Here is a 17,076-nt window from a genome sequence, read left to right on the forward strand (position 1 = left end):
GAACAAGCTCTCCATTGACTTTCTATGCAGTTTTCAGACTTTGTGTTGGTGTGAGGAGATTTGCCAAAATTCTATTATACAGAAATACTGTAATCAGCACATATACTGTAACATGACAGAAATTCCTCCACTTAGTAGTAATACTATAACATAACACAAATGTTATGATGAGTTGAGCGGCTGGTACTCTGGTGCAGTCAGCACAATCTGGAGCTGAACACTCTTAAAACTGTAGAGATGACAGTGGACTTCAGGAGACATCCCTCAACTCTGCCACCCCTCATCATATCAGACAGCCCTGTGTCGACTGTGGAGATCTTCAAGTTGCTGGGTACCACCATCTCCCAGGACCTGAAGTAGGAGACCAACATCAACTCCATCCTCAAAAAGACCCAGCAGAGGATGTACTTCCTGAGACAACTGGGGAAGTACAGTCTTCCACAGGAGCTGCTGATCCAGTTCTACACTGCAGTCATTGAGTCTGTCCTGTGCTCCTCCATCACAGTCTGGTATGGTGCAGCCACTAAACAGGACAGGTGCAGACTGCAGCGGACTGTACAGGCAGCAGAAAGGATCATCGGCGCCCCCCCTCCATCCAGGATCTGTACCTCTCAAGAACCAGGAAACGGACAGGAAAATCATCACAGACCCCTCACACCCTGGACACAGACTTTTTGATCTGCTGCCCTCTGGCAGACGCGGTGAAGCCTGCAGACCAGGACCACCCGACACAGGAACAGTTTCTTTCCCTCGCCATCTCCTTTCTAAACAGTTGAACTGTCACACTGCTCCCCACTGCCAGACTGCAACTGCACCTTATGTACATTCTGTAGTATTCATTCCACCTCATTTCATTTCTGTATTTTATGTATATACGTTTAGATTAGTTATTTATAGTTGGTTTACACAGCTTTGTGTATGTATGTGTATGCATGTGTTATGTATATATAGATACGTGTGTGGGTGGGTGCGTGTGTGTGTGTGTGTGTGTGTGTGTGTGTGTGTGTGTGTGTGTGTGTGTGTGTGACATTTACATTGCTGTGCTCGAGAGCCACCATCTACCGGAACGAAATTCCTTGTATTTGTCTGCACATATACTTGGCCAATAAACACGATTCTGATGATTTGGCACAAAAACCATGATTTGGCAAAAATACTATGATTTAGCAGAAATACTATGATTGAGCAGAAGTACTAAGATGTAGTAAAAGTACTTTGATTTAAGAGAAATCAATTATGGAGGAGTAATACTTTAAAATGGGAGAAATATTGATACACACACATTCACAGAGCCTAAAGGGAAGAGTATTTGTGCCATGGAGTGTTAAGAAGAATGTGAGGTCCATATTAGAAAAGCTGGTAAAAGTTTTCAGAATTGTAATAAATGATGAATATGAATTAGTGGTCTGTGATAGTGTATTAATTTGTAGGGCAAAAAACTATTGTCCAAGGTGGAGTTGAACCCACGACCTTTGGGTTGCAGACCTGTGTCATTACCAGCTGCGCCACTGGGAAAGACAGTGAGCTCTTGGGAAACAGGGTGACGAGCAGTCAGAATTAGATCGCAGTGAGAGGCAAAGAGCGCCGTTTTTTGGAGTTACAAAACGTCGTGTAACTCCAAAACTAGGTGGACTAGAAGCATAATTCTTGTACTGGGTGAATCAGCGGACTTTGGTGTACTTTGACTGCGATTTTCATTGCTCTTTGTACATCCGTCTCTGAGATATGACGAGAGAAGAAACGGCAGACCTCAGATATGATTGGCTGGCTGGGAAGCTGGCAGAAATATATAGTAATAGTGTGATTAAGCATAAATACTACATTTAGCAGAAATACTGTATTAAGCACAAATCCTATAAAAAGCAGAAATACTATATTAAGCACAAATGCTATAAAAAGCAGAAATACTATATTAAGCAATATAAATATCCTATAAAAAGCAAAAATACTGTACTATGATTTGGTAGAAAAACTATAATTAATCAGAAATACTATATTGGGCAGAAGTACTATATTTAGCACAAATCTTATAAAATAGCAGAAATAGTATGATTCAGCACAATAGTAATAACTTAAACAGAAAAATTGGAAAAGCAAAATGGACAGCTGAAAAATGCTGAACATGCTAAGGGTCCTTCAAATGTACTTGTTAAATGAAAAAAAAAAAACTCAGCAAAAAGTGTAACAGTCACACAATCACAAATATGGAAACATATGGAAACACACATGCACAGAGAGACACACAGGATCAAATTCAGTCAACCAGTCTAAATATATTGAATTTAAATCATACAATAAGATGCTCCCATAAAACTCTGTCTCGCCTCTCTCTTTCTCTCTCTCTGTCACACACACACACACACACACACACACACACACACACACACACACACACACACACACAGGGAGAGAGGAGCAACTTGTTAGGTCATTCAAGCAGCCTGGGAGCTGCTAAATTTGAATCCACCAATCAGAGAGGCTGTATACTTTTTCCGCCAAAACAGGTGCAGCCGTTTTACACACACAGAGCACAGAGACAGGATTTCTGCAGTGAATTTCTCATAGTGAGGATTCCTCTCAAACAAATGGCCATAATTTCCTAACCGTAGGGGCTAGAACAGTCATTCTTACACCGCTTTGTTCAGAAGAGATGGGGAATCTTACAGTGTTGACAATTTATCATTAAAATATGAATTATTGAAGATATTTGACTTGTAATGCACCATAACTAAGTAGAGCGCAGCAAAACTGCCTTGACTTCCCTCAAACAACGCTTTCTAACTCTAAATCTATTTGGAGTATCGATATCATTCTTTCACCGTAAGAGACAGCAGGCTTTGGTGAACAGTCGTGAAAATTTTCAGGTCTCTGTGGAAATCCATTAAAAGATATGACGAGAGAAAAAGTGGATCATTTCCAGAGTTTGAAATCTGAAGAAATCTGAGCGAAGGACGAATTTCCTACCCTCAAACAAGTCTAACTCATTTCAGAACGGTAATAGGTGAGAAAGAAATTCTTGAATTGTGAGTGTCAGGAGTGTCTGAAGATATACTGGGACAAGCCTCATGTTTTAACTTCGCTTCGTTAAGGAGATATGACGATTCGAATATGCCTCTCATTACAGAAATCAAGCTGTGATTTTGAACAAGCTCTCCATTGACTTTCTATGGGGATTTTTGAGACTTTGTGTTGGTCTGAGGAGATTTGCCAAAATTCTATAAATCTCACAACAATGATGGTGACATTTTCTGAAAGCCAGCAAAAATACCTACGTTTTGATGTATAATTTGTGGAAGTTGAGTGAAAATTGAGCAAGTAGCAAGAAGTTGTTCGGACATGAAGAGAAGACTGCAAAACCTTCAGTGGCACACTGGAAGCCAAGTGCATAGCAACCATAACAACGCATGTATTTTGTGAAAATCACAATTTTGCAACTCAAAACTTTAAGAGGCATAAAAGTAAAACGGTAAAAGATTTGAAAAAGCTGATTTATTCCTGAATAGCCCAATAATTTGAGAACATTTTAAAGTTTGAATGGTTGTTCTACGTGAAAGTAGGAAAAAAGTAGTTAAGTTTCAAAAACAAGCAAGTTTTAGCAGAATTATGGAAGTTTCCCATTCATTTCAATGGGACAAATTAAAGGAAAAAAACGTAATATTTTAAAAAGTATAATAGTATAAAATACCAAAAGATATTGCCGGAAAGAGCAAAAATAGTAGAATAGTTTAAAATTTGAACGGTGAAAATCGGCTGAAAATTGTGGAAGTAGATCCACGGCGAAAAGTGTACGGAAGCAACTAGAATAATAACTAGAAAAATTTGCATTTCCTGCGAAAAATGCAGTGTGGATGCTGGAACGCTGAAGCTGTCAGCTGAAACTAGCTGAAAAAAGCTGAAAAGTTGCAGAAATTGTAAAAACTTTGCAGAAGCAAAGGAACGTTGCTAAAATGTAGTAACTTAGCAGAACTGCAATATCTTAGAGGAAACATAATACTTGGCAGAAATAAAATAGCATAGCAGAACTTGGCAGAAATATTGTAACTTACCAGAAACACGATAACTTCTCAAAAATACAAGAATTTTGGAGAAATAGTATAAGATAACAGAAAGAATATATTTAGCCAAACATTCTTAAACATTACAGAAATACTACTCTATAGCAGAAATGATATATTTAGAAAGAAAAATATAATATAGTAGAAATACTATGATTTAGCAGAAATCCTACAATATAGCTCAATAACAATGATTTAGAACAGATAGTATGATTGAGCAGAATAGTAATAACTTAAGTGAAAATATTGGAAAGGTAAAATGACAAGCTGAATAAAAGGAACATGGTTAAGTTTGCTCAAAACTAATTTTTGTTCACCTGTGAAAAAATAAAATAAAAATACATTTAGAAATACAAATAAGAACAGCCAACAGATACACACAAAATTAAATATGGATACACAAAGCAACAAATACACACAAAATCAAATATGGATACACAAATGTACAGAGAGACACACACACACAGGGTCTATGCTTGATCAACCAGTCTGAATATATTATATTTTTATCCAACAATGAGATGCTGCCCTAAAAAGGGCTTTGTGTGTCTTTCTCTCTCTCTCTCTCTCTGTCTCTCACACACACACACACACACACACACACAGACACACACAGACACACACACACACACACATACACACACACACACACACACACACTCAAACACTCACACCCACACTCAGGCTCACACACACACACGCGCACACGCACACATAGCATCAGCAAGTGAACAGGGGCTGTTAACAGCATGTTTCTAGGTCAGTCAAACAGCTGTGAGATTCTCAATTTGAATCCACCAATCAGAGGGGCTGTGTGCTTTTTCCTGCCAAAACTGGTGCACCAAGTGCAGGCTTTTACAGCACAGAGAGAGACAGGATTTTTGCAGTCTATTTCTCATAGTGAGGACTCCCCTCAAACAAACAAACAGCCATAAATTCCTAACCGTAGGGGCTAAAACGGTCATTCTTAGACCGTTGTGTTCAGAAGACATGGGAGAATCTTGAAATGTTGACCATTTAAAATAAAAATATGAAATATCATAGATATATGACATAGATGATTGGTTGTCTTAGAAGCCATGATTGCCCCAATTTGCAAATTTGAATGTGCAAAGCCTAAGATATGATTGGCTGGCTGGGAAGCCATGAAGGCAACAATATGCAAATTTGAATGTGCAAGCCCTCGGATATGATTGGTTGTCTTAGAAGCCATATAAAAGCAGTAAAACTGTACTATGATTTGGTAGAAAACTATAATTAATCAAAAATACTATATTTGGCAGAAATACTATTTTGTAGCAGAAACACTATATTTAGCACAAATCTGATGAAATAGAAGAAATAGTATGATTTAGCAGAAATGCTGTATTTAGCACAAATACTGAAAGCAGCAGAAATGCTATGACTTAGCACAATAGTAATAACCTAAATAGAAAAATTGGAAAAGCAAAATGGACAGCTGAAAAAATCCTGAACATGCTAAGGGTCCCTCAAATGTAATTGTTAAATGAAAAAAAAAGCAAAAAAGTATAACAGTCACACAACCACAAATATGTACACATATGGTAACACACATGCACAGACAGACACACACAGGATCAAATTCAGTCAACCAGTCTAAATATATTGAATTTAAATCAACACACACACACACACACACACACACACACACACACACACACACACACACACACACAGGATCCAAGTCAGTCAACCAGTCTAAATATATTGAATTTGAATCTTACAATGAGATCATCCCATAAAAGGCTTTCTCTCTCTCTCTCTCTCTCACACACACACACACACACACACACACACACACACACACACACACACACACACACACACACACACACACACACACAAGATCCAATTCAGTCAACCCGTCTAAATATATTGAATTTAAATCTTACAATGAGATCATCCCATAAAAAGGCTTCTCTCTCTCTCTCTCTCTGTCACACACACACACACACACACACACACACAAGATCCAATTCAGTCAACCAGTCTAAATATATTGAATTTAAATCTTACAATGAGATCATCCCATAAAAAGCCTTTCTCTGTCTCTCTCTCTCTCTCTCTCTCTGTCTCACACACACACACACACACACACACACACACACACACACACACAAGATCCAATTCAGTCAACCAGTCTAAATATATTGAATTTAAATCTTACAATGAGATCATCCCATAAAAAGGCTCTCTCTCTCTCTCTCTCTCTCTCTCTCTCACACACACACACACACACACACACACACACACACACACAAGATCCAATTCAGTCAACCAGTCTAAATATACTGATTTTGAATCTTACAATGAGATCATCCCATAAAAGTCTCTCTCTCTCTCTCTCTCTCTCTCTCACACACACACACACACACACACACACACACACACACACACACAAGATCCAATTCAGTCAACCAGTCTAAATATATTGAATTTAAATCTTACAATGAGATCATCCCATAAAAGCCTTTCTCTCTCTCTCTCTCTCTCTCTCTCTCTCTCTCTCTCTCTCTCTCTCACACACACACACACACACACAGACACACACACACACACACACACACACACACACACACACACACACACACACACACACAGGGAGAGAGAAGTAAGTTTCTAGCTCAGTTAAGCAGCCTGGGAGCTGCTGAATTTGAATCCACCAATCAGAGAGCCTGTGCCCTTTTTCCCGCCAAAACAGGTGCACGCAGCACAGAGAGACACAGGATTTTTGCAGTCTATTTCTCATGATGATGACTCCCCTCAAACAAATGACCATAATTTCCTAACCGTAGGGGCTAGAACGCTCATTCTTACACCGTTTTGTTCAGAAGAGATGGGGGAATCATAAAGTGTTGACAACTTATCATTAAAATATGAATTATTAAAGATATTTGACTTCTAATGCACCATAACTGAGTAGAGCAAAGCAAAAACTGCCTTGACTTGCCCTCAAACAACGCTTTCTAACTCTAAATCTATTTGGAGTATCAATATCATTCTTTCACCGTAAGAGACAGCAGGCTTTGGTGAACAATCATGGAAATTTTCAGGTCTCTGTGGAAATCCATTAAAAGATATGACGAGAGAAAAAAAAGTGGTTCATTTCAGAGTTTGAAATCTGAAGAAATCTGAGCGAGGGACGAATTTCCTACCCTCAAAAACAAGTGTAACTCATTTCAGAACGGTAATAGGTGAGAAAGAAATTCTTGAATTGTGAGCGTCAGGAGTGTCTGAAGATATACTGGGACAAGCCTCATGTTTTAAATTCGCTTCGTTAAGGAGATATGACGATTCGAATATGCCTCTCATTGCAGAAATCAAGCTGTGATTTTGAACAAACTCTCCATTGACTTTCTATGGAGAGTTTTCAGACTTTGTGTTGGTCTGAGGAGATTTGCCAAAATTCTATAAATCCCACAACAATGATAGTGACATTTTCTGAAAGCCAGCAAAAATACCTACGTTTTGATGTATAATTTGTGGAAGTTGAGTGAAAATTGAGCAAGTAGCAAGAAGTTGTTCGGACGTGAAGAGAAGACTGCAAAACCTTCAGTGGCACACTGGAAGCCAAGTGCATAGCAACCATAACAACGCATGTATTTTGTGAAAATAACAATTTTGCAACTGAAAACTTTAAGAGGCATAAAAGTAAAATGGTAAAAGATTTGAAAAAGCTGATTTATTCCTGAATAGCCCAATAATTTGTGAACATTTTAAAGTTTGAATGGTTGTTCTACGTGAAAATATGACAAAGTAGTTAAGTTTCAAAAACAAGCAAGTTTTAGCAGAATTGCAGAAGTTTCCCATTCATTTCAATGGGACAAATTAAAGGAAAAAAGCTTAATATTTTAAAAGTATAATAGCATAAAATACCAAAAGATATTGCCGGAAAGGGAAAAAATAGCAGAATAGTTTAAAATTTGAACGGTGAAAATCGGCTGAAAATTGTGGAAGTAGATCCACGGCGAAAAACGTACGGAAACACCCGGAATAATAATAATAATAATAATAAAGAATAAAGAGAAACAGGAACTCAATAGTGTGGATGCCTCCAGCATCCACACAACTAGAAAAATTTGCATTTCCTGCGAAAATGCAGTGTGGATGCTGGAACGCTGAAGCTGTCAGCTGAAACTAGCTGAAAAAAAGCTGAAAAGTTGCAGAAATTGTAAAAACTTTGCAGAAGCAAAGGAACGTTGCAAAAATGTAGTAACTTAGCAGAACTGCAATATCTTAGAGGAAACATAATACTTGGCAGAAATACAATAGCATAGCAGAACTTAGCAGAAATATTGTAACTTACCAGAAACACGATAACTTCCCAAAAATACAAGAATTTCGGAGAAATAGTATAAGATAACAGAAAGAATATATTTAGCCAAACATTCTTAAACATTACAGAAATACTACTCTATAGCAGAAATGATATATTTAGAAAGAAAAATATAATATAGTAGAAATACTATGATTTAGCAGAAATCCTACAATATAGCTCAATAACAATGATTTAGAACAGATACTATGATTGAGCAGAATAGTAATAACTTAAGTGAAAATATTGGAAGGTAAAATGACAAGCTGAATAAAAAGGAACATGGTTAAGTTTGCTCAAAACTAATTTTTGTTCACCTGTGAAAAAATAAAATAAAAATACATTTAGAAATACAAATAAGAACAGCCAACAGATACACAAAATCAAATATGGATACACAAATCACCAAATACACAGAAAATCAAATATGGATACACAAATGTACAGTGAGAGACACACACAAACAGGGTCTATGCCAGTCAACCAGTTTGAATATATTATATTTTTATCCACCAATGAGATGCTGCCCTAAAAAGGTCTTTGTGTGTGTTTCTTTCTCTCTCTCTCTCTCTCTCTCTCTCTCTCTCTCTCTCTCACACACACACACACACACACACACACAGCAGCAGCAGCAAGTGAACAGGGCTGTTAACAGCATGTTTCTAGGTCAGTCAAACAGCTTCTCAATTTGAATCCACCAATCAGAGAGGTTGTGTGCTTTTTCCCGCCAAAACTGGTGCACCAAGTGCAGGCTTTTACACATGCAGCACAGAGAGAGACAGGATTTTTGCAGTCTATTTCTCATAGTGAGGACTCCCCTCAAACAAACAGCCATAAATTCCCTACACGTGAGGGGCTAAAACAGTCATTCTGAGACCGTTTTGTTCAGAAGACATGGGGAATCTTGAAATGTTGACCATTTAAAATACAAATATGAAATATTAGAGATATATGACATAGATGATTGGTGGGCTTAGAAGCCACGAAGGTCCCAATATGCAAATTTAAATGTGCCAGGACTCAGATATGATTGGCTGGCTGGGAAGCCATGGAGGCAACAATATGCAAATTTAAATGTGCCAGGACCCAGATATGATTGGCTGGCTGGGAAGACATGAAGGTCCCAATATGCAAATTTGAATGTGCCAGGACTCAGATATGATTGGCTGGCTGGGAAGCCATGAATGCCCCAATATGCAAATTTGAATGTGCCAGGCCTCAGATATGATTGGCTGGCTGGGAAGCCGTCCAGGTCCTGATAGGTAAATTTGAATATTACAGTCCTTACAGAGGACTGACTCCTGGGGACCTGGCAGAAATATATAGAAATACAATGATTACCCAGAAATACTGCATTTAGTAGAAATACTATGTTTTAGCACAAATACTATAAAATGGCAGAAATACTATAATTAAGCAGAAATATTATATTAAGTACAAATCCTATAAAATAGCAGAAATAGTATGATTTAGCAGAAATGCTGTATTTAGCACAAATACTGAAAAGCAGCACAAATGCTATGACTTAGCACAATAGTAATAACTTAAATAGAAAAATTGGAAAAGCAGAATGGACAGCTGAAAAAAGTCCCACAAGCACAGAGAGACACACACAGGATCAAATTCAGTCAACCAGTCTAAATATATTGAATTTAAATCATACAATAAGATGCTCCCATAAAACTCTCTCTCGCCCTCTCTCTCTCTCTCTCTCTCTCTCACACACACACACACACAGGGAGAGAAAATCAAGTTTCTAGGTCAGTCAAGCAGCCTGGGAGCTGCTAAATTTGAATCCACCAATCAGAGAGGCTGTGTACTTTTTCCCGCCAAAACTGGTGCACTAAGTGCAGGCCTTTACACATGCAGCACAGAGAGAGACAGGATTTTGCAGTCTATTTCTCATAGTGAGAATTCCCCTCAAACAAACAGCCATAAATTTCTAACCAGAGGGGCTAAAACAGTCATTCTTAGACCGTTTTATTCAGAAGACATAGGGGAATCTTGAAATGCTGACCATTTAAAATAAAAATATGAAATATTAGAGATATATGACATAGATGATTGGTGGGCTTAGAAGCCATGAAGGTCCCAATATGCAAATTTGAATGTGCCAGGACTCAGATATGATTGGCTGGCTGGGAAGCCGTGCATGACTTGATATGTCAATTTGAAAATTACAGTCCTCACAGAGGATTGGCTTCCTGAGGAGCTGGCAGGAATACATAGAAATACTATGATTACCCAGAAATACTGCGTTTAGTAGAAATACTATGTTTTAGCACAAATACTATAATTAAGCAGAAATATTATATTAAGTACAAATCCTATAAAATAGCAGAAATAGTATGATTTAGCACAAATGCTGTATTTAGCACAAATCTTATAAAATAGCAGAAATAGTATGATTTAGCAGAAATGCTGTATTTAGCACAAATACTGAAAAGCAGCACAAATGCTATGACTTAGCACAATAGTAATAACTTAAATAGAAAAATTGGAAAAGCAAAATGGACAGCTGCAAAAGTCCCACAAGCACAGAGAGACACACACAGGATCAAATTCAGTCAACCAGTCTAAATATATTGAATTTAAATCATACAATAAGATGCTCCCATAAAAACTCTCTCTCGCCCTCTCTCTCTCTCTCTCTCTGTCTCTCTCACACACACACACACACACACACACACGGGGAGAGAAAATCAAGTTTCTAGGTCAGTCAAGCAGCCTGGGAGCTGCTAAATTTGAATCCACCAATCAGAGAGGCTGTGTACTTTTTCCCGCCAAAACAGGTGCAGCCGTTTTACACACACAGAGCACAGAGACAGGATTTCTGCAGTGAATTTCTCATACTGAGGATTCCCCTCAAACAAATGGCCATAATTTCCTAACCGTAGGGGCTAGAACAGTCATTCTTACACCGTTTTGTTCAGAAGAGATGGGGGAATCTTAAAGTGTTGACAATTTATCATTAAAATATGAATTATTGAAGATATTTGACTTCTAATGTACCATAACTGAGTAGAGGCAAGCGAAATCTGCCTTGACTTGCCCTCAAACAACGCTTTCTAACTCTAAATCTATTTGGAGTATCGATATCATTCTTTCACCGTAAGAGACAGCAGGCTTTGGTGAACAGTCATGGAAATTTTCAGGTCTCTGTGGAAATCTATCAAAAGATATGACGAGAGAAAAAAGTGGTTCATTTCAGAGTTTGAAATCTGAAGAAATCTGAGCGAAGGACGAATTTCCTACCCTCAAACAAGTCTAACTCATTTCAGAACGGTAATAGGTGAGAAAGAAATTCTTGAATTGTGAGCGTCAGGAGTGTCTGAAGATATACTGGGACAAGCCTTATGTCTTAACTTTGCTTCGTGAAGGAGATATGACGATTCGAATATGCCTCTCATTACAGAAATCAAGCTGTGATTTTGAACAAGCTCTCCATTGACTTTCTATGGAGAGTTTTGAGACTTTGTGTTGGTCTGAGGAGATTTGCCAAAATTCTATAAATCTCACAACCATGATAGTGACATTTTCAGAAAGCCAGCAAAAATACCTACGTTTTGATGTATAATTTGTGGAAGTTGAGTGAAAATTGAGCAAGTAGCAAGAAGTTGTTCAGACATGAAGAGAAGACTGCAAAACCTTCAGTGGCACACTGGAAGCCAAGTGCATAGCAACCATAACAACGCATGTATTTTGTGAAAATCACAATTTTGCAACTCAAAACTTTAAGAGGCATAAAAGTAAAACGGTAAAAGATTTGAAAAAGCTGATTTATTCCTGAATAGCCCAATAATTTGAGAACATTTTAAAGTTTGAATGGTTGTTCTACGTGAAAGTAGGAAAAAGTAGTTAAGTTTCAAAAACAAGCAAGTTTTAGCAGAATTATGGAAGTTTCCCATTCATTTCAATGGGACAAATTAAAGGAAAAAGCTTAATATTTTAAAAAGTATAATAGCAAAAATACCAAAAGTCATTGCCGGAATTAGCAGAAATAGCAGAATAGTTTAAAATTTGAATGGTGAAAATCGGCTGAAAATTGTGGAAGTAGATCCACGGCGAAAAACGTACGGAAGCAACTTGAAGAATAATAATAATAAAGAATAAAGAGAAACAGGAACTCAATAGTGTGGATGCTTAAAGCATCCACACAATAAAGAGAAACAGGAACTCAATAGTGTGGATGCCTCCAGCATCCACACAATAATAAAGAATAAAGAGAAACAGGAACTCAATAGTGTGGATGCCTCCAGCATCCACACAACTAGAAAAATTTGCATTTCCTGCGAAAATGCTGTGTGGATGCCTTATTGCTGAAGCTGTCTGCTCAAAAACTGAAAAAGATGAAAAGTTGCAAAAAGTTGTATGGTGGTGAAAAAAAACAAAAACTGCCCTGAGCAGGAATCGAACCTGGCCCTCCTGGTGTCAAGGCAGCTACTCATCTCACTGAGCTAAACTCATTCTCTCAAGAAGAGGAGGAGAGACCGACAATTCTGCTGAAATGAGCAGAAGCTGCTGAGAATTGTGCTGAGAAGAGGTGAAAAGGCTGAAAATTTTGCAGAAAAGAGGTAAATCAGCAGAATTTCTGCAGAAAAGAGGCAGAACAAAAGAGAAAACTGAAAACAGGTTTTGCCATGACCGGGATTTGAACCTGACCGTTCTCATCTCAAGGCAGCTGCTCATCTCAAGGCAGCTGCTCATCTCACTGAACCAAACTCTTTCTCTCAAAAATAGAGATGGAGAAACTGACAATTTTGCTAAATGAGCAGAAGCTGCTGAGAATTGTGCTGAGAAGAAGTGAAAAGGCTGAAAATTTTGCAGAAAAGAGGTGAATCAGCAGAATTTCTGCAGAAAAGAGCCAAAGAAGCAGAAACTTGCGCTGAAAAGAGATGAATCAGCAGAATTTCTGCTCAAAGGCAGCTATTCATTTCCCTGAGCCAAAGTCATTCTTACAAAGAAGAGGTGGAGAGACGGACAATTCTGCTGAAATGAGCAGAAGCTGCTGAAAATTGTGCTGATAAGAGGTGAAAAGGCTGAAAATTTTGCAGAAAAGAGGTGAATCAGCAGAATTTCTGCAGAAAAGAGCCAAAGAAGCAGAAACTTGCGCTGAAAAGAGATGAATCAGCAGAGTTTCTGCTCAAAAGAGTTGTCTTTTTCTGAATACAGCCAAAAAGCTGGAATTTGTGCTGAAAAGGGGTGAAAAAATGAAAATTTTGCTGAAAAGGGGTGAAGAAGCTGAAGAAGCTAAAGTATACTAAATCAAAGTATTTGTGCCAAAACATAGTGTTTCTGCCATATTGTGGTACTACTACATTACAACATGAATACGGATTAAAGATGAAAGAAACGGCAACAAATTCCTCCACTACAAACCAGTCTGATACCACTTCTTTGCAGTGTTCACGCTTACTAAGGCACTACCCAAAAGGCGCCACAAGAGGGCACTCCAACACAAGAGATGAGGTGAATGAGCAGAATTTCTGCTGAAAAGAGGCAGAAGGTTCTGTATGTAGAAAAAGAAACACTGTTGAACCATGTGTGAAATAAATAAAGAAATGAAATGAAAGAACAACCTGGTTCTGCTCTAATTCACCAATCAGAGGTACTGCCTCAGTCTGCTTCATCAGGCTGTGTACTTGTTTCTGCCATGGAGCGTTAACAAGAATCTGAGGTCCATATTAGAAAAGCTGCTAAAATCATAAAACTTTGCAGAATTGTAATAAATTAGCAATATAAATTACAGGTCTGTGATAGTGTATAAATTTGTAGTGAAAAAAAAACCCATGGGACCAAGGTGGGATTGAACCCACGACCTTTGGGCTGCAGACCCGTGTCATTACCAAATGCGCCACGGAAAAGAGAGCCAGTGCCTGGAAAACAGGGAGATGAGCAGTCAGAATTAGATCGCAGTGAGAGGCGTAAAAGCGCCGTTTTCTGGAGTTACAAAACGTCGTGTAACTCAAAAACTAGGTGGGATAGAAGCACAATTCCTTTACTGGGTGAATCAGCAGAATTTCATGAACTTTGACTGCGATAGCTCTTTGTACCTCCGTCATGGAGATATGACGAGAGAAGAAACGGCTTCATTTTAAGAGTTTGAAAACAAACGTAATTTATGGCTCAAGAGTTTGAAAACAAACGTAATTTATGGCTCAACAGTAAGATGACAGTAAAAACTGCTCCAACCGTGAGTGTCAGCAGAGTCTGAAGATGAATTGGCACAAGCCTCTCGTCTTAACTTTGCTTTATTAAAATTATTGTGGCATGCAGATGAATCTTGCGAAGAAGCTCACAGGGACAGATTGAGCCTGTATTTCCACCCCAAGCTGGTAGGGGAGTTTTTATTGAACATATTTGCTTGTGTCACAATGTGCTTCAAGGGTCAATAACAGCATAACAGAACTCACTTATGGTACTGCATTCTTCCTATAAAACAATAACTGTCAGTGACTTTGTACCATAGTATAAACACAACATTCAAGACAACAGTTAAAAGTAAACACATAACAGAAATTCTACGACTTAGTAGTAATACTATAACATAACAGAAATATTAATTGGGCACAAATACTATAATTTGGCACAAGTACCATGTTTTGGCAAAATCCCATAATTTGGCACAAATACTATGATTTGGCAGACACTATGATTTAGCAGAGATAATATCATTTGGCAGAAATACTAAACTTTGGCACAATTACAATAATTGAGTACTTTAAGATGAGAGAAATACTATGATTTTGCAGAAATACAATGTTTTGCAGAAACACTGTAATTTCACTCAAATACTATGAAATAGCAGTAATACTATGATTTGGCAGAAATACTATGTTTCAGTACAAATACTATGACAAAGCAGAAATACTATGACTTAGAAGTAATACTATAACAAAAGGGATTCCTCAAAATACTATGAAATTGCAGTAATTCTATGATTTGGCAGAAATACTGTACTTCGTACAAATACAATGCTTTGGTACAAATACTATATTTTGATTTCAATGCTATGATTTGGCACGAGTAGTATGATTTAGTATAAATACTACTGAATTGGCAGAAATACTGTGACTTAGTAGTAATACTATAACATAACAGATATACTGTTATGTTGCAGACAGTCTATGTTTCAACCTGGCCCTCCTGGGCTCAAGGCGGCTACTCATCTCACTGTGCCAAACTGACTCTCACAAGGAAGGAGATGGAGAGACTGACAATTATGGTGAAATGAGCAGAAGCTGCTGAGAATTGTGCTCATAAGAGGTAAAGGGGCTGAAAATTTTGCAGAAAAGAGGTAAATCAGCAGAATTTCTGCAGAAAACAGGAAAGAAGCAGAACATTGCGCTGAAAAGAGGTGAATGAGCAGAATTTCTGCTGAAAAGAGGCAGAACAACCTGGTTCTGCTCAAATTCACCAATCAGAGGTACTGCTTCTGTCTGCTTCATCAGGCTGTTTACTTGTATGTATTTCTGCCATGTGGTGTTGACAAGAATCTGAGGTCCATATTAGAAAAGCTGCTAAAATCATAAAACTTTGCAGAATTGTAATAAATTAGCAATATAAATTACAGGTCTGTGATAGTGTATCAATTTGTAGTGAAAAAAAAAATGTTGAACAAGGTGGGATTGAACTCACGACCTTTGAGCTGCAGAGCCGTGTCATTACTGATTGCGCCACCTGGAAAGGGGCGGGGTCCGAAGACAGAGACTTCAGCAGTCAGAATTAGATCGCGGTGAGGGCGAAAAACGCCGTTTTTGGAGTTACAAAACGTCGTGTAACTCAAAAACTAGGAGGGCTAGCGGCATAATTCTTCTACTGGGTGAATCAGCGGACTTTGGTGTACTTTGACTGCGATTTTCATTGCTCTTTGTAACTCCGCCGCGGAGATATGACGAGAGAAGAAACGGCTTCATTTCCAGAGTTTGAAGACTGAGAGAAGGACAGATTTCCACCCTCAAACAAACGTAATTCATTGCTCAACGGTAAGATAATTGTAAAACTGCTTCCACTGTGAGTGTCAGCAGTGTCTGAAGATATATTGGCACAAGCCTCATGTCCTAACTTTGCTTTGTTAAAGAGATATGGCGATTTTAAAATGCCTCCCGTTACAGAATTTCAGCTCTGAATTTCAAAACCTCCCCATAGACTTTGAATGGGGAGTATTGAGACCTTGTGTCACTCCGAGGCAAATTGCGAAAAAACGGTAAACCTCACAATAAAGATAGTGACATTGTCTGAAAGCCAGCAAAAATACCTACGTTTTGATGTATAATTTGTGGGGATTGAGTGGAAATTGAGTGAGTAGCAAGAAGTTGTTTAGACATGAAGAGAAAATTCAGAACGGACCAGCACTCACTCTGACTTAATTGCATAGCAACCATAGCAACGCATGTATTTTCTGAAAAATCACAATTTTGCAACTGAAAACTTAAAGAGAGATAAGATTAAAACGGTAGAAGATCTGAAAAAGCTGAATCAGACAGGAATAGCCCAATAATCTGAGAACATTTTAAAGTTTGAATGGAGTTTCTAGGTGAAAGTATGACAAAGTAGTTAAGTTTCAAAGACAAGCAAGTTTTAGCAGAATTGTGGAAGTTTCCCATTCATTTCAATGGGACAAATTAAAGGAAAAAAGTGTAATATTTTAAAAAGTATAACAGTAATAAACACCAAAAGATATAG

Source organism: Oreochromis aureus, unplaced genomic scaffold (assembly GCF_013358895.1).
Source record: "Oreochromis aureus strain Israel breed Guangdong unplaced genomic scaffold, ZZ_aureus HiC_scaffold_2_cut, whole genome shotgun sequence".
In the NCBI taxonomy this organism is placed as follows: domain Eukaryota; kingdom Metazoa; phylum Chordata; class Actinopteri; order Cichliformes; family Cichlidae; genus Oreochromis; species Oreochromis aureus.